This window comes from Triticum aestivum, chromosome 1A (genome assembly GCF_018294505.1).
Source record: "Triticum aestivum cultivar Chinese Spring chromosome 1A, IWGSC CS RefSeq v2.1, whole genome shotgun sequence".
NCBI classification, from domain to species: domain Eukaryota; kingdom Viridiplantae; phylum Streptophyta; class Magnoliopsida; order Poales; family Poaceae; genus Triticum; species Triticum aestivum.
The window spans coordinates 255,780,727-255,800,377 of NC_057794.1; the positions used below are offsets into that span (position 1 = coordinate 255,780,727).

A 19,651-nucleotide genomic window follows, 5' to 3' on the forward strand; every position below is an offset into this window, starting at 1 on the left:
ACGACGTGCCGGAGTGTTCCAACAGCAAGAGATCCAAGATTACTACACCCCAAGTGAAGAAGGTCCCAGCAGGGCTGGCTGGCATTGATGGTACTTTCACTATCAGGGCCACCCTCGATGACAAATAGGAAAGCGTGCTTGTTGCCTTCCTACGGGCGAATATCGATGTGTTTGCTTGGCAACCATCTCATATCCCCGGTGTTCTCAGGGAGGTAATTGAGCACCACCTTGTTGTCTGCCCACATGCCCGACCCATCAAGCAGAAAGTACGGAAGCGAGCCTTGGAGAGGCAGCAATTCATTGCCAAAGAGATCAAGAAATTGGAGGTGCCACTAGTCCTCGTTGCCGAGCCTCAGGCTCCAACTTGGGCAAGGCACATTTTCCACTTCCTCCAAACTGGAGAACTCCCTGGCAACCAAGATGAAGCTAAAAGAGTAGCCCGGAGGGTCAGTATGTATCAGTTTGTCGATGACACTCTATACAGAAGGAGGCCCAACGGTGTGAAATTGAAGTGTGTTTGCCGGGAGGATGGAAAGGAACTGTTGGCTGAGATTCACAGAGGAATGTGCAGCTCCCACATTGGATCAAGGGCATTAGTTGGGAAAGCATTCCGGCAAGGATTCTATTGGCCCACAGCCCTTCAAGATGCGGTTCAGTTAGTCACGGAATGTGAAGCCTGTCAGTTCCATTCCAAGAAAATACACCTGCCTACCCAAGCTCTTCACACAATCCCTCTATCATGGCCATTTTCGGTCTGGGGGCTCGATATCCTTGGCCCCTTCCCCTGAGAAATCGGGGGCTTTGAATTCTTGTTCGTTGCCATCGACAAGTTTACAAAGTGGCCGGAAGTGACTACCGTGAGAAAGGTGACTCCTCAGTCAACTATCAAGTTCTTGAATGGATTTGTGTGTCGTTTCGGAGTTCCGGCAAGGATCATCACTGACAATGGCACCCAGTTCACGAGCCACGCCTTCATGCAATACGTTCATACCCTCGGATGCAAAATCTCATTCACTTCTGTGGCACACCCCCGGAGCAATGGACAAGCTGAGAGGGCGAACGTTGAAGTGCTCCGTGGACTCAAGACACGAACTTTTGATACGCTGCAGAAGCAAGGCAGGCGGTGGATCAAGGAGCTGCCGGTAGTTCTCTAGTCCCTCAGAACGACACCTAACCGAGCTACCGGGCAGACTCCCTTCTCCCTGGTCTACGGGGCGGAAGCAGTTATCCCCACGGAACTCATTTATGGGTCCCCTCGAGTGCTTGCCTACGATGAAGTAGCGCAAGATCAGCATCGGCGTGACGACGCTGTGCTACTCGAGGAGAACCGTCTCTGGGCTGCTACGCGTGTTGCACGCTACCAGCAAGCCCTGCATCGCAATCATAGCCGCATGGTTCATGCCCGGTGTTTTGAGGAAGGTGACCTTGTCCTTAGGCGTGTTCAGTCTGCCAAGGGTACAAGCAAGCTGTCATAGAAGTGGGAAGGCCCTTATCAGGTGGTACGAGTCACCAGACCTGACGCGGTCCGTCTGGAGACCAGGGATGGCACGCAATTCCAAAACTCATGGATTATTGAGCATCTCCGTAAGTACTACCCATAAGGTGCGAGGCTGTCGGGCACTGCCCGGCAGCCACCCTTTTGTACAGGCCTTGCCTCAGTTGCATGTAACCCCTTGTACAAAGCCGGGACAATGAGCCCGTGCAAGATAAAATATAGAAGTGTTGTGGGGGGGCCCGATCGAGATCGCATGCATGCACGAGCACACCTGAATCACCGCATAAGCATTTCATGAGCATTTGCATTTGCATATAGATAGTATTGCATCCTGCATTCATTCTCATCTACATGGAGTTGCAGGTTCTTGCCATGAACTTGACTTCGACAAGGGGCAAGAAGATTACACGGCACAGTGATCCCCGGCAAGCGAAACAGATAAGTTTACCTCTTGTCCATTAGTATTCTGTAAGCTATAACTTGTGCATAGAGAAACCTCACCACTCTCTTGAAACCAGGGTGCTCCCATCCTTGGCTCGAATGCTACTTCGGCCTGGATGGTCGCAGTGGCCCTTGATAAAAAGGGAGTGGGCGGGGGCCTGGCACCTCAGTCTGTTCCCTGGCAGACAAAAAGGGTGCCAGCAGGATATCCTTCCGGGGAAAACTCGTTTAATTACAGTAAAGAGGCACTCCACCTCTGCATGGACATATACATGCACGGGTTCCGGGCAAGGTTTATCTCTTTCATTAGCATGCAGATACAAGTACAAGCATTACAGAACACGAAGATGGAATCGAGAGACTACATTATTTGAATTAAAATTTGGCGATTGCCTACAAGTTTAAGATTGAAAAAATATAAGTGCCCCGTGATCCCCTCTTTTCGTTTTCCCTCCTTCAGGCACTGCGGCGGAAGGAGGAAAATATGAGAAAATAAGCACCCAAGCAGCAGCCCGCCCTGGTCCTGTCAGGGTCCATCAGGCACGGCTTGACAAGACCAGGAGTGGCAAGGCTGCGAAGGAGGAGTGCGAGAGACGGGGCGGCGCCTTCTGGTCACCAGCTCCAGAGCCAGCAAGAAGCCCCGGCTTGAGCGCCAGTGGAGTCATCCACCAAAGCTCAGCCGAAAGACTGCTGGAGGTGGGGAGAAGGCACCAAGAGAACATCCCTCCCTGGCTATCACCCGAAGAGGCTGGTGATGACGGTACCGGGGAGGAAGGGGAAGAGCGGGAAGATGAGGCGGCAGGATGACAGTCGGAGGCGAAGGCATCCACGCCATCGTACTCCGACCTGACCCCCTGCCACCCGCCTTCTCCGTCTTCCCTCGCTTTCTCCTTACCACCGCTGCTCCCGGGAAGCGCCAAGGCTCCGGTCCGACGCCTCAAGCGGAGAAACAGCAGGCAGCTGGAATGGCTAGGGGGCTCTAAGTGTGTCGTGTCCCACCTTGACGGGCAGGAAGACGCGCCTCCCATTGACGTCAGCCCCAAGGCCTCCGGGAGAGACGGAGCTGGGATTGCCAATGATCTCCAGCCCGTCCTCCTGGACGAGCTTCGATGATACCAAAAGACTCACCATGCCAATGACCAGGCTCACTCCCCAAGCATCAGCACTGGCATGAGGCAACAAATGCCCCGAACTAGAGCCCGGGGGCTGGCCCCAGGATTCCTTCTTCAACGTGACCAGCAATGATCAAGGGAAGAAGAAGGAGAAAGCAAAGATGGATGGGTCTGCCCTCCTCCACCCCTCCCTTTTATAGGCCGGGCGGGAAGGGCAACTGCTCCACCCATGGGTGATCACCGCCCTCCTCCGCCAATTCAAGGCGGGCGACCCCTTTCCAACGTACTCTCCTGCACCACGCGCCCCCGTTACCTACCCCGTGCGATGCATGCTGCATACGTGGCTAAGGATAAGAGCGCGTTATGGGAAGAGTAAATTGGCAGTTTCTACCTCGTGCGTTAAAGTCATTCACGAGCCATCACTGGAGCGACCCCACCATTATTGGCGTTACAACACGCACGGGGAAACCGGAAACTGGCCCGCAATCAAGGATGATGAAGCAGCAACGGAAAACTCAAGGGGCCAACCCCTTCAGCAACCTTGCCTGTGCACTTATTAGGCCCTACCCCGAGGACACTCGCGTTCGGGGCAGGCCCGAGGGCTTCTGTCGGTGCAACAAACCCTGGGTCTGTTGCCCAGACTATGAACAAGCACAAGATCCAGATTAAAACACCAACCCAAAACAGGGATTGAAGGACCAAGGGATTTGAAGAACCAACTCGCAGCCCAGAGAGACCAAGATTGAGCCAGAAGAGCAAAATACCGGCAAGAGAAGGGCCTCCCTTGCCGGGCAGGCGAGCCCGACAAGGGGCAAGGCCACCACAGGAAGCAGGCAACCGAGGCACAGCAAGGTCTACCGGGGTTTGCGGGAGCAGAACCACCCCACCAACCACTCAAGCACGACCCACTCGTCGATCACTGCGGTGTCAAGCCGCAAGATGACTAAGTGGCAGCCATTCGCCACACGGCAGCCATTTCCTACAAAAGAAGCCTATAGATGACACACGTCCTGCAACGTGTCAAGGGAACAGGCGCGGAGCTGGCAAGATAGCCCGACAAGCCTTGTTGGGCGACCAGTGATGTGACACTAAGCGGTGCATTCAATGCATCCTGTCAGCCCGCAGAGTTAGGTATGATAGCACTGTTTGCTATCATATTAGTGGATAATGACTACTTTTTCATTGTGGTGGCCCCTTAATATATAAAAGGAGGCCCATGGCACTCATAGAAAGGGTTGGAAAGTTGATGAACCCAAGCCACCATACGCGCATAGTCGCTGCGGCCCCGAGGCAAACCCTGGCGGGCAAGTGTACTACGCACCACCACGTTCATTCCACCATCAATCCACCGTAGCAGAAGTAGGGTCTTACGCCTCGCGGCAGCCTGAACCTGGATAAATTGCTTGTGTGCTCCCCGCCGCGCTGTTGTATGCTGGTATGCTCTTTGTCCAACGCGCCCTCCCCCTGCCGAACTAGTAAGGGGCCACCCGGTCCCATAGGTGGCCGCGGATATCCCGCGACAATCGGGTATGGGCACTCCCCTTGGCTTTCTCCAAGCTTGGGAGAGGTGCCCCGGTATCGTATCACCTCCACTATCTTTTGGCTTTATTTACCTTAGTTTGATCCATAGTTATCTTTTGCTTTAGATGAATAAAAGTTTAGTTCGATCTTTTCTTTTCGGGAGTTTGCTTAGTGATCTATCTTTGTAATCGTGTGCGAGATATATAATAAAGTTTAGTTGGAGTTTTGTTTTCTTTACTTTTATGTTCAATAAAAAAAGAAAGGAAATAAATGAAAAAGATCATATGCTAATCTTATGGTAAGTAATGACACCACATAAGGAAAAGTATAAGTGGAAAATTTTATTAGAGATTGACAAACATAGCATTGGTCAATGATGCAATTCATGAAAGAATTAATAAGGGAAGATAAGATTCACATGCAAAGACACTATCTTGGAAATCTTTTGTGACTGTGAGCCCCCATCAAAATATTGTATGCCAAAATTGTTGACGTTGGACAAGGAAGACAACGCAATGATTTATGTTTGTTCATATTCACATAGAAGTTATATTGTCATAGATCCTTCGACATGTGGTGCTTGCCCCCTTTTGTGCTAGCCAAAAATTCCGCACCAAGTAGAGATACTACTTGTGCATCCAAAAACCCTTAAACGCAAATATTATTTTCAAGAGTCCACCATACCCACCTAAGGATTGAGTAAGATCCTTCAAGTAAGTTATCATCGGTGCAATAAGGCGATAAAAATTGCTTCTAAAAATATTATATATTTAGTGTAAGAGAAAATTGAGCGTTGTAAAAACTTGTGATGGCAAAGAATAAAAGCGACAGACTGCATAATAAATATTGCTATAATAAGGGGCGATATAATGTGACATTCTTTTGCACCAAGGGATTGAGCATACAAACAAAAAGTGCATGGCAACCTCTGCTTCCCTCTGTGAAGAGTCTATCTTTTACTTTTACTAGTGGACCTGTTGCGCCAAATGGCGCAGAGGCACGCTAAATCCATGTGCGCGATGAAACAAATATCCATGGTTTAATCCCCTTTAATAGAAAACATGATGGATTTTTATCTAAAATGAGATGAATATACACACTTTAATTTGATAGCATAAAATACTTGATACCATGTTCTCAAAGACCCATTTGAAATCATGTTTGCATTGAAAACATTTCAATTTTTCAGTGTCTTTGTGTTTGAGCAAAAAAAATACATAGGCTTTTGTTTAAAAAATATGTACCTTTAAAATCATGAGTGCTTTCAAAAAAAATCATTAGTTAAGAGCTTTAGATTTGAGCAAACATGTATGATTGGAGCTTTAGCCCATCTATATAAAAATAATGAAGGAGCATCAAACATTGAATAGCAGATAAACAATAGTTCTAAATGTCCCCATTATAGCAATAGCTACGGTCTATGACATTTGTTTTATAACAATCAAACATGCCTAAAACATCATTTTTATTGGATCCACATAACATGTATTTATGGTAAGGGACATCATCACATAGATTAAACAAAAGGAGGGATTAGTCAATAGTTCAACACTGAAGCATCAACAGTTGCATGTCAAACCCAAGGTGTTTTGAAATCATTTGACTTTGTTAGTAGAAGTAGGTTTTAGCAACCACTTAGGATACTGATCCAAACCCTTCAAGGTGAAAAATGAAGGATAATTTATCTTTGAGATTATATACTTGAGTATATATATTTCATTATCTTAATCAGGTAACATAGAGCCGAATGGCACAAGGTCCAAATTCAAACCCAGAGTATACCACATTTCCTGCATTAATATGGAACTTTGTATAAAAATTTCATGTATTAGTAGGTTGCTCCAATATTTGCATCTTAGTAACTTTAGGTTTGAGCAAGTACATAAGGCATGAATGTGTTTGGAAAACATTGGGTCTTTGTTGGTAAAGTTAGGTTTTAGCAATCACTTAGGGTGATTAAGAGCATCATTGTGTCTCACATACATAGCCTGGCAAGTTTTAGGCAGCATAGGTGATTCCATAAACTTCAGTACACAAAAACATAGAACCAAAAAAACATTTCAACATTATCTTAGCAGAAGTGGTTTTACAAAGAAAAATTTGGAGAGTTATAGGCTGTACAACAAAGATTAAAGAACCAGAAGATGTTATATTGTTTTTGAAAGGGCGATGACAGAATTGCCAAAGCTTCATTGCTAAGTTTAATTGACAGAATGTGCGTACAAAGGGATGCCAATGAAACAAAAAATGGGCTGACAGCCTTATGCCTTTTTCCAGAAAGTGTCGGCATGGAGAAACTTGTGAAGAGAAACAACAGAGAATAAATGCTTCACAATTTGGCAATACTCAGGACCCTTTTAATAATTGAAATTTAGGAAAACGTAAAGGTACGTTGTATGATGGCAAAGAAAACTAAAGCCACTCAATGCACATTCCATTTTTTTTCTCAACACAGGATCATTAACCATTGGTCCATTTGTCTCTCATAAACTGAGTATCACAATTATAAATATCGTTCAAGGAACACAATTACATGAAAGGGTGCAGAGTCACGCCCAAAGCTATCACTACCATTGAATGTTATACCAAGAGGAGAGCAAGAAGGACTGTCAGCCGGGCTTGCCAGAGTTATAAGACCGTCATTATCTTCTCCTCGATCACAACTTTTACCAGATGCCGGTAAGAAGAGGCCAATATGCAAAGGATCCTGTAACACAATGAATCAGATTAGAATCACAAATTCTAATTGTTATAAAAACTGGGGCTGAGTGTCAGATAGCAGATGTGGCATAGCTATACACAAGCATTGCCTGCATGCAACACAGGATAGCTACATATTGCTGTTTCCCAGCCCAGGTAATTTCCAAAGCTTGTCACAAAATATTTGGCTTATCTGAAGCTTATAACACATTAATGTTATTTCTAGCATTGTTCAGCTAGACTTCTCATTGCTATACACTCGACCTAACCAAGCATTTAAGTGAGGCACTTATAATTGAGCAACATCATAACAGTTCTACTCCCACCGTTCCTAAATATAAGTATTTTTAGATATTACAATATGGACTACACACAGAGCAAAATGAGTGAGTCTACACTCCAAACTACGTCTATATACATCCATATGTAGTTTCTATTGAAATCTCTATAAAGACTTATATTTAGAAACACAGGGAGTACTTATTAGGACAAGGTTCAAGTGCAGCTTAAAATATGAACAATTAACTGTACTTCTCTTTCTCTTGCTGAAAATCACTCTCTTGCTTAAAAATCACAATACTGCACCTGTGCCTACTTATTTTGTGATCAGTGGCCATGTGCATGCCCAAACCTGAGATTATGATTCTTTTTTCGCCTTAGCCTACACACCTAAATCAAACCCGTAAGTAAGCATGTCATTTATTTATAAAGCAACACCACATCAGTCTAATGTCCCAAGAGCAAGGGCATAAAATATTCAGAGACACGCAATTAAGATCATGCAGTCACAAATAAATGATACGATACTAAATCTATACAATTTGTCATCCAATCATTTCCATTCCATAATGATGTTGCCAGTTTCATTGGATATCTTAATTAGGGATTGACTTATCCCCTCCTGTCCAACGCGAGGCGGCCAAGGCGGGGACGCAGGAGCACACCACGTCGACGGGCTCCCGAGGCGAGGCGCCACGACCGGCACTCCCAACAGCGTCGCTCAGCCAACATATACACATCTCGTGAGCAAACATACACATGATGCACACACTGTTTCTAATTTTATTTTATTTTCTTCTCAGATTGTGCCTTGCTCAATCTGCAGTTATGCACGCCTTTGAGCAAACTATGTTGTAACTTTATCACTTTTCATAGAAGGAAAAAGCTCATGATTTCAGAAGCAAGGTATACTCATTGGTAGCTTCGTTCAGAATGTGTGAAACCACCACATTCAGGTATATATTCAGATTTTTCTCTATTGATTCAGACAAAAGGCACACAACCGAGTCAACCACAAAGAAACCATTAATTCATATTACATCATACACACGTGAAGTCAAGCACAATCTGCTCCATGACAGATTTTGCTAACTCTACCACTAAACTAAATCATGAAGATCAGTAGATCACTGAAGAAAAAGAACAAAGAATGCATGTATATACCTGTAGATATAAGATAGACCTGTAGGTGGAACAACGTTATGTATATTAATTTTGCAATATGTTCCTGTGTAGGAAAGCTAAAAAGAGAACCTGAATGCCTCGTCATTCCTGGGAGAAAACAATATGGGAAGCAACATAATATGATACATATGAGTAATTTGGTATGTCCACCAGCAAAAAAAATGTTATGCTGGCGGAACTGTAGATGTTTTGTTGGTTTAATTAGATGTTGATTAAAAGCGGTAAACCCCATTTTCTTTATCATGGGCAAAAGTTAGAACCATAGGTTCAATGCATGGGAATGAATAACCTGATAAAAACCTCTTTACCACGATAGTCTATAGAACACAGATTCATTATCTTATATAGTGAGCCTACAACAGATTTATGAGTGTCAGCACCAAGCTTTAAGAAAAGCATGTGAGCTTCAGAAGAGTTAACCAAGCAAAACGCAAACTTCATATAATAATTTACAGAGAAGAGAATTATAATAATCATGCTAAACTTTTGACATGCTCACTATGGTTGCCATGTAGCATGGGGGTATCCTATAGAAACATGAAGCAACTATTAAACAGTAAAGAAGATCACCAAGTACAGAAGCAACGATCAAAGCACCTTTTGCTCCATGCAAGATTTTGGGGAATTCCATCAAAAACGAAATCCAGGTGATTCATCAGTTTACATGCAGGAAAAGATTACTGGGAGGCAAGTAGAATTACCCTTCTTTTCAACATATAATACGTGTGGATCTGATTCGTCTGCATAGCGTCCCACAAGTATGATCAAAATGGTAGGTAGAACAAAGGTGTGTGATCCACCAATCACTGCAGGCAATTAGGTAACCAAAGAAACTCTTTAGAAGGGTGTTGATTCCAGCCAAAAACATCAACATCTGCATAAAAACTGCCCTGTCCTCCTAACAAAGGTAGAACACCATCAGTCACCAATCGATAGCTTCAGTCCAATGCAACAGTAGTAAACTTCTGATCTTACATTGTTTCCTCCCATCTGCAGAGCGACTGCAGAGCGTAATATAACAATAGTTCACAGCAAGAACAGGCAGCGTTGAAAGCCAAGAAGAATGGACTCCGCTGCATTATGTAAAATTTCATGGTCAAATTTCAGAACCAGGTTTCTCACTGAACACATGAAGATAAGTTATAGTGGAAGTGTATAGATAAAACCATTTCTACAGTGAAATTGTCCAGCTTTCAATAGAAATACTTCGGAAGCCTATGAAAAAGATGAGGTAAATGAAAGCAAAACATATGTAGTTAGTACATCAACCTTTGAAAAAAAACAGATAATGGAATAGTACAAACACTAAAATGTCTACTTCCAGATCCATGGGCGTGCAAGCACCATGGAGTATAATTGCAGAAACAAATGGAAATATATGGGATGAGAAGGATGAGGGGAAGGAGCAGGAAGAGAGGCAACGCAAGGGATTGAAGGAAGGAGCTCACGTAGAGAGGTGCCGCCAGGAGAAGCGGAGGGGGGCACGGCTGCGTGCTCCAACGACGGCCTATCTCGCTGACATTCGCTATCCCTGCAGCGACGGCACACACGTGGATCGGCCGCTCCTCACTAATGGAGGCAACCTGGCGAGGGCGTAGATCGGACGCTCATCTTCGTCTTACCTAAACTGCCGTCAGTGGAGGAGCAAACGACGAAGCAGCGGGGCTGGGAACGGTGGCTGGGCGAGCCGCGGAAGAGGGAGAGGAGGAGGCGGCGCCCAGGCGGGGTGGAGGACGGGAAGAAGGGTGCGGCGGCTGTGTGTGGGGGAGGGGGGCTTGCGCGAAGGAGCGGACGGCGCGGCTGGGTCCTTTCTGCGCGCACGTTCTCAGTAGCGGAAAGGAAGGGACAAGCCGCCCATGCCGTCTCCTCTTCTCTCTCCTATATCCCCAGGCAGCGCAGCCACCGCAACCGACAATCGGGACCAGGAGAAGCACGGGGCCACACGTCATCGTGTCGGCAGAAAAATGTGCGCACCAGCCGGGTGCACATGCGCCGGCCCACCCGTCCGCAGCTGACGCAACAACTCCCCACGACGCGGGCAGCGCATGAGGGTATGTACAATGGCACTATCTTAGAAGTGTCATGTAGGATAAATGATGAAATGGAGGAGAGAGAACTCATAAAAAAAGTCTTGTCTTCTCTTATTTAAGATAAGACAAGAGATGATATCTTAGCACAATATGTGTCACCATGTTTTTAGAAATAACTAGTTATGAAGATAAAGCTCATCTTTTTTTGGTCATCTCTTAATTACATGCAGGGGCGAATCCAGACTTAAAATTACCCGGTGTCCATATAGAAGAACACATGCCTACATATCAAACAATTGAATGGCCTACACACTAAGCTGATAAGTGCATGCAAATTGCACCCGGTGCCAGTGACACCGGGTAGCTATACGTAGCTTCGCCCCTGATTACATGTAAGACCTAAGATAAGACTATGTTATCAACCATTGTACATGCCCTGAGGACCGATGCCGCAGTAGTGGTTGACCAAGGAAATACATAATCTAAATACCATGCTCTAACCCAATCCAACCGACGTGCGGGACTAGAAGCAACACTGCCCCACCCGTCCTCGTGAGAGGACAAGCACGGGCGCACAAGCCGGGTGCACATGTGCCGACAAAATTCTCCGCGGCTGGACGCGTCTAGCGGGCAATCGTTTGCCCGCTAGTGCCCCTGGCAGCCTCCCCTATAGGCATGTTTCGGTCCCCCCTCAATACAGATTTGGAAAGTAAAGAGACGACCGTCTCCCATGTCCCCCCTTCCACCCAGCTTCTCTCCTCTCAACTGCCCCTGCGCCCATTGGCCCCTCCCTCCTTTCTTCTTCTCTCCCCACCTGTCCCCACACTCTTCTTCTTTTCTTCTCCCACATGCAAAAGGAGGACGGGGGCAGTGAATCCACCCCATCGAAAGGACCTGCAATGGTTATGCCATTAGAGCTTAAAAATTGAACATATTGATCTACAAATCTAGAGCCAAAAGAGAGAACAAGAGAGAAAAGTGTGATCTCTTCTCACCTTTGTTCATCGTGGGTGCAAACTTTTCTCCCATTGCGTTTTCCCTCATTTCTCTAATATCCTGCAATGTTTTGTACTGCGTCCTGTTGCAACAAAAACACAGGGAGAGGGGGAAAGTGAGCAGCTATAGTGGTTTTTGTAGGGAGGAATAAAAAATCCTGACAACTACTGGTTTTGTTGTACATCCAGAGAAACCCCTCTTCTTTTCCTTAGATTTGCTTTGGAATCAGAAGTATGTTAGAATAGAAAAGCAGCAACTTGTAGGGTTTGTTTAAGCAAAAACAGTATTGCCAGCGAGCAACTCCTATGTTCTCCAGGGTGCAAAAAAAAGTGTGAGCAACTACTTGAGCACTTTTGAGCAAAAGAAAAGTGGGTTGAAGTGAGAAAATCATGTATCCCCTGATAAACTGTAGGAAGGTCGTGAGGTTGTTTACGCAAATTCAGTGTTACCATTAAGCAAAATTTTGTAGATTTGTTGTCATGTACTTACCGGATGACACTTGTTTTTCCTTAGATTTGTTTTGGAACAAGAAGTGTGTTAAGAATAAATAAAAAAAGAAGCAACTTATAGGTGTTATTTAGGGAAAACAAGTGTTACAAGTAAGCTCATGGGTGCTAGAAAACTTTATGTCCAGAAATAAAAAGTTTGTGAGCAACTACTTGTGCACTTTTAAGCAAGAAATTGGGCTGAAGTGAGCTACTCATGTGTCCCCCTAAAAAACTGTAGGCAAGTAGTGAGGTTGTTAGCAAATCCAGTGCTACCATTAAGCAAAAATTATGTAGATTTTGTTGACATGTAGTGACCTGCTGGGCTCTAAACAAGAAAACTGTAGGTAAAAGTAGTTGGTTTGTTCAAGAAAAAATCAGTGTTATGATTTAAAATCAAAATTTTGGTTAGATTCTTTGTCATGTACTGACATGCTGGACTCAATAAAAAGAAAACTGTAGGCAAAAGTAGTTAGTTTGTTTAAACAAAAATCTAGTGTTACCCATTAAGCAAACTTTTGTTGTTTGCTGGCACACTGGAACTAACTATAGTCAAGTACCGGGGATCCCTTAGGCAAGTTTTAGTGAATTTGTTTTGAAAAACACTTGATTATCTGGAGCAGGGGGTGAGAAATTACCTGGAGAGTAGGTGATTGCTGGTAGAGGTTTCCTTACTTGGGCATTACTTTGATAGCTTGGAAAGGTTTTGTTTGGGGGTCCTGCGAAAAATACAAAACAAAAATCAAAATTCAAAACTTAGTAGATATATGGATGACGTGTTTGTTGGGTGTTTTTGCGTACTATCATGCAAGAGAAATAAAAAGTACAAAAAAGATAAACCGCTACTAGATATATGTATGTTGTGGGATATGGTTAACAAGAACTTATATATGTGTAAGGCGTCGAATAAGCAAAAAAGATATGGTTTAACTAAAAGGAACTTATATATGGGATACATAAGCAATTTGTCGGTGTCTTTTAGGCAACTTACTGCACCGCTGTAAGCAAATTTGGTCATTTTTAAATGGATGTGTTATAGGGCTGACTACTCGTGTTGATGGGTATCCTTTAGGAAACACATTGCAACTGCATAAACAAAACGTTGTGTCAATTATTGTGGTGCAGACTAAGAAATGAAAAAGATAAAGTTGTGGAAAAGCAACTTGTATATGGATGACAAAGAGCAACTTGATGGGTATGTTTTAGGCAACTTACTGCCAGTGTGTAAGCAAGTTGCGTCATTTTTGTGACATGGAGAGAAATAAAAACTAAGGAACCTTGTATATGAACCTAAAACAACTTGTTTGGAATCTTTTAGGCAACTTATTGCCAGTGTGTAAGCAAGTTACGTCATTTTTGTGACGTGGGGAGAAATAAAAACTAAGGAACCTTGTATACGGACGTAAAACAACTTGTTTGGAATCTTTTAGGCAACTTACTGCCAGTGTGTAAGCAAGTTGCGTCATTTTTGTGACGTGGGGAGAAATAAAAACTAAGGAACCTTGTATATAGACCTAAAACAACTTGTTTGGAATCTTTTAGGCAACTTACTGCCACTGTGTAAGCAAGCATCCCCACTTGCCTAAGTGCTGGTTGCAACTTGCCCCGCTTGCACTAGAAAAAAGTCTGTTTTGGGTGGCAATTCATTGTTGCTCTTCCTGGGACTGCCAACCATGGAACCACACACAAGGCAGATGTGGTGCGTACTCGCTACGGCCGTGCTCGATCTGGGACCTAGGTAGTCCTCTATGCCGAAGCTCGGAGGGGTGAGCTCGGTCGGCACACTGGACTGCCAGCACGCTGAAGCACGATCGAGGAGGAAACCGACACCGAAGGGAGGTAGAACGGGCTGGCGTAGGGGACCGGGGCAGCAGGCCCTGCCGGTCACGGCGTGCGTCGCCAGGAGGAGATTCGACACCACTACCACTGGTCGGTTCAACAGCAACACCACAGATCCCCCCTCTCAGCCCTCCCGGAATCTCCAACAAAATCCACAATGCCCACATGTCCCCACATATTAAAAAGTCTAGGCAAATCACATACAATAGTAGGCAAGTCACACATAAAACTCCAGCAACCCCATGCAGTTTTTGGCAAGCAGATCTTAATTTTTTGTAGTTGTAAGCCACACATATATAAAGTGTTTTGCAAGCCCCATGTAGTTGTCAAGCAAGTCCTGCTATTTTTTGGGGGTTGTGTTAAGTATCTAGCATTTTTTAGAGAAGTGAAAGGCAGGTAAATGACATCTTTAGGCACACATTTTTAGGCTGTGGGGAAATTTTTTGGGATCAATCAGATTTGTGGAAACAGACTTTTTCGCAAATCTATTTTAGTCCACAAATATTTGAAGGGGCAAGTCTCACATAAAACTACAGCAAGTGCCACACAATGATCAAGCAAGCGCCACACAAAAAAATATGAATTGTCTGTTTCCACATGCGTAAAATGTCTGACACCCAAAACCCTTCCTACCCCCCTAAATGTGTGCCTACCATGTTACTTACCTGACTTTCTCTCTGATGTCTGCCACTTGCCTAGAATAGTTTTGATGTTGCTTGAACTGTGTGTGTCAATTCCTTCATCTAGCAGTGTGAAGTTGCCTAGCCCCTGATATGTGTGTTTTTTCTGAATTATCAGGGGACTACATTTTGAGGACAAAGTTTTGCATCATTTTGAGGCAAATAATACACTCACAAAAATGGTTAGGCAAGTTTAAAACACATGATCAAGGTTCATGTAAAATCTAGCGACACATTTGTGTAAGAAAAAACAAGCAAGGATTGCCTATCATTTTCTAGAAAAAAAATACTTTGGGCAACTCGCACCAGCATGTGTAGAAACTGTCTCCTCAAAGTTGGGCAATTTTTGGCATTTTCCCGAGGCACTCCAACTTGTGCACTCTACTTATCAGTTTCTCAGATAACATATACACGAGAAGGCAACTCATGCCCCACCGTCAAACAACTTCCACCTCGAGCCCTCCCAAAAATTGCTTGTTGTCAAAATTCAGAGATACAATGCCGCCTTTGCTCGACGAGTTTGACGAAAGGGCAACTACAGACTACCAGACATTACATATCCATCTTGTCCATGAGAAAATGGAACAAAGCAACAATGGCTAGGTAGGCTATCGGGACAGGTACTCCTTGGACCTGTAGATTCATCTGTAGGTTCATATAATTGGTGTTTGTATCATCATTCTGGCAAGAACAGAGTAGACACGATTCTTCTCGCCATTTGCAGAGGATAGCAAAGTAAACGTACATTAATTTGGATATTACACACATTGCCTTCATTCTGCAGTACAAGTAGACAAGAGGGATGCATACCTGCTTAACAAGATTCTCAGCCGGTGGACGAGGACAAAAAATCTTCACATCCTTCCTTGTCTTCCTCTTGAGCCACTGGCATAGCTCCGCCCGCTTCATCTTCCCCGCCACGGCCACGACTCCAGTGCCGACATCTCCCACCGCCATTTCCACCTCTATCAAACCAAAAATCAAGAGAAGTGGATGTCCCTGAGTGCATGGAGAAAACAAGTAAACCAAGCAAGAGGGGTCAGACCAGGAAGGCCACGCTATGCATGTGTGTACCTGTGAAGGTTCTCACGAAGGCCATGGCCTGATGGCCTTGTCGACCTTGCCGATGCAGCCCATGCTCCGGCACTACATGTTGACTTGTGGATTCATAGGTCCACGAGTCCACAACGAGCAGGGGCGTCGTCGATGGTTGGAATTTGCAGGGGCCAGCCGAAGCAGCCGCAACCTTCGGCCCAGATCCGACGGGGATCGAAGGTCCCAGCCGTGGGATGCATCGACCCGGCGAGGGATCGACGCGGCGGGACGTAGGACGACGACGGGAGGGAGAAGTTGGGTGCGGGGCCGCGTCGGCGCCAGTCTGTGGGCAAGGAGCGCGTCCGCTCGGGTGGGATGCTTTGCTGCCGGTCGGGGTGTGGGTGCGTCAGCGGGGAAGAAGGCCGGGGAAGGAAGAGCTCCGGCGCAGGGTTGGCTCGGTGGAGGCGGGCCAGCACGAGGGCCAGGTCGACGGAGGCGGGGCGCATCGGATCTCGCCGGGGCATGGAGGAAGGTGTCAGGTGTGCACAGTGGGGGGTGGGGGTGAGCTTGTGAGACAAGAGAGAGGAATTGGTCTTTGGGCGGCATGGACCCGACCGCCCAGCACCTGATGCGGCGATTTCGATCGGACGACGCAGAAGGGTGTGTGCTCGGGAGCTCTAAACAGCACAGCTGCACTTTTTAGAATTTAGGTTTAGAATTTAGGTTTATTCTAACCCAGTGCAGCCAACGAGCGGGACCAGGACCAGCAACGACCCATCTGTCAATGCGTGAGCACAAGCTCGGGCACACAAGCCGGGTACACATACGCCAGCCAACCTCTCCGCGGCTTCCCACGGACGCGCACGACGTGGTCATCGCGCGACAAAACGTGCGACGCGGCAGGAGCGGCTCACCCAAGGAAATTCAACCCAGCCTACGGAGGATTGCGCTGAGCTCACCAGTCATAGTATGCCATGAAAGAACACCAGGTCAAAAAACAGAGTAAAAATCGAACGTCTGCAGAACAGCGTCGACCCTACTAGTGCAGATCGAATGGGCATTATCGAATGAAAATTGGGGGAGCTTCGGGTGAGCGGGTCGCCCAGCCACCTTATATGTTAAAATGTATTTACTTTCATGCAAGAGTCAAAGTTTTTCTCTCTATTTCTTTTTTATTTTTCTCTTTTGGCAAGTATCATGTGGTGATGAAATATCTAGGCACATATATCCAATTGGATATGGGTAGCATGAGTTACTATTGTTGACACCACCCTTGAGGTGAATACGCTGGGAGGCAAAACTATAAGCCCCTATCTTTCTATGTGTCCGGTTGAAACGTTTTGCTCATGTGTATGCGGTGAGTGTTAGCAATCATAGAAGGTTATATGATGGTTGAGTATGTGGACTTGCCTAAAGGCTCTGATATGTGACCCTTCCTGAAAAGATGATGAATTGTAGTTGCAAAGTTGACTGAGAACATGTTTGTTGGTTTCCAATAGAGTTTATGCTTTATACTTCAATGTTGTGATGAATTGTTACTTATTTATGAGAAGTCTATGATAAAAGTTCTATGATAAAAGTTTTATGTTAAAGTTTGTTGCTGTTATAATAATCTACATGATGCTTTTATGTCCGTGTTTTGTTTTTATCGACACCCCTCTCTCTCTCTCTCTAAGCATGTGGACATGTTTTTCGATTTCAGTTTTCGCTTGAGGACAAGCGAGGTCTAAGCTTGGGGGAGTTGATACGTCCATTTTGCATCATGTTTACCTATTGCTATTTATAATGTCTTTATGCATATTAATGCTTTTTGGAGTAATTCTAATGCCTTTTCTCTCATAATATGCAAGGTTCACACAAAGAAGGAGAATTCCGGCAGCTGGAAATTTGGACATGAAAAAGCTATGTTAGGCTACCTATTCTGCACAATTTCAAATGAGCTAAAAGTTCACGGGGAACTTTTATGAAATATATGAAAAATACTGGAGCAAATAACTACTGGAGGGGGGCCACTTGGTGAGCACAAGACACTAGGGCGCGCCTGGTGGGTTGTGCTTAGCCCATCCCACCTATGGTGCCCATCTTCTGGTATATAAGTCATTTTGACCTAGAAAAAATAAGGAGAGGACTTTCGGGACAAAGCGCCTCCGTCTCGAGGCGAAACTTGGGCAGGAGCACTTTTGCTCTCCAGTGGAGCGATTCCGCCAGGGGAACTTCCCTCCCGGAGGGGGAAATCATCGTCATCATCATCACCAACAAATATCCCATCTTGGGAAGGGCTATCTCCATCAACATCTTCAACAGCAACATCTCCTCTCAAACCCTAGTTCATCTCTTGTGTTCAATCCTTGTACCGGAACTATAGATTGGTACTTGTGGGTGACTAGTAGTGTTTGATTACATCTTGTAGTTGATTAGTATATGGTTTATTTGGTGGAAGATTATATGTTCAGATCCATTATTCTATTTAATACCCCTCTGATCTTGAGCATGATTATCATTTGTGAGTAGTTACTTTTGTTCTTGAGGTCACGGGAGAAATCTTGTTGCAAGTAATCATGTGAACTTGATATGTGTTCGATATTTTGATGGTATGTATGTTGTGATTCCCTTAGTGGTGTCATGTGAACGTCGACTACATGACACTTCACCATATTTGGGCCTAAGGGAATGCATTGTGGAGTAGTTATTAGATGATGGGTTACGAGAGTGACATAAGCTTAGACCCTACTTTATGCTCTATTTCGTAAGGGACTGATTTGGATCTAAAAGTTTAATGCTATGGTTAGATTTATCCTTAATACTTTTCTCATAGTTGCAGATGCTTGCGAGGGGGTTAATCATAAGTAGGAGGTTTGTTCAAGTAAGAACAACACCAAAGCACCGGTCCACCCACATATCAAATTATCAAAGTAGCAAACACAAATCAAACCAACATGATGAAAGTGACTAGATGAAATTCCCGTGTACCCTCAAGAACACTTTGCTTATGATAAGAGATCGTCTTGGCATGTCCTTTGTCTCAAAAAGATTGGGCTACCTTGCTGCACTTTTGTTGCTATTATCGTTACTTGCTCGTTACAAATTATCTTGCTATCAAACTACTTGCTACTTATAATTTCAGTGCTTGCAGACAAGAACTTGCAGAAAACCACTTGTCATTTCCTTCTGCTCCTCGTTGGGTTCAACACAATTACTTATCGAAAGTACTATGATTGATCCCCTATACTTGTGGGTCAACAGCTACCAGCAAGCCCTGCGCCGCTATCATAGCCACAGGGTCCATGCCTGAAACCTTGAGGAAGGCGACCTTGTCCTTAGGCGTATTCAGCCCGCCAAGGGTTCCAACAAGTTGATGCCAAAGTGGGAAGGCCCTTATCGGGTAATACGAGTCACCATACCTGGCGCAGTCTGTCTGGAGACCGAAGATGGCATCAAAATGCAAAACTCATAGAATATTGAGCATCTTCGTAAGTTCTACCCATAAGGCGCGACTGTTGGGCCCTGCCCCGACAGCCACCCTTTTGTACAAGCCTTGTCGATGCACATGTAACCCTTTGTACAAAGCCAGGCGCATACCCTGAGCACAGATAATAAAACGAAGCGCTGGCACCCTAAAAACATGCATGCATGATTAGCTTAGCATAAACTTGCCATGATCATTTAGATGAGGACATATGCTGCTATATTTTCCCCTACACTAACTACAGGGTTCTTGCTGTGGACTTGCTCATGGGAAGAATGAACGGAAAACAAGCTTACATAATCGGTCCCCGACAAGCCAAACAGATAAGTTTTCTCTTTGTCCATACATGTCTCTGTAAGAAGAAAACTTGTGCATAGAGAAACCTTG

General features: G+C 45.1%; 1 long non-coding RNA gene across 8 annotated transcripts; it reads right to left on the bottom strand.

Moving 5' to 3' along the window:
* Positions 1–6,976: 6,976 nt before the first annotated feature.
* On the bottom strand, positions 6,977–16,489 carry LOC123044948 (uncharacterized). Of its 8 annotated transcripts, XR_006420806.1 has the most exons (8): positions 15,838–16,486; positions 15,574–15,728; positions 12,883–12,963; positions 11,759–11,841; positions 10,182–11,657; positions 9,900–9,948; positions 9,709–9,806; positions 6,977–9,631 (listed from the first exon to the last, which is right to left on the bottom strand). It is a non-coding gene; the product is annotated as an uncharacterized lncRNA (long non-coding RNA). The 8 variants fall into 8 exon arrangements; XR_006420784.1 differs by adding an exon at positions 15,070–15,470 and having other exon boundaries at positions 9,709–11,657; positions 15,838–16,489; XR_006420795.1 differs by adding an exon at positions 15,397–15,470 and having other exon boundaries at positions 9,709–11,657; positions 15,838–16,488.
* Positions 16,490–19,651: the final 3,162 nt, after the last annotated feature.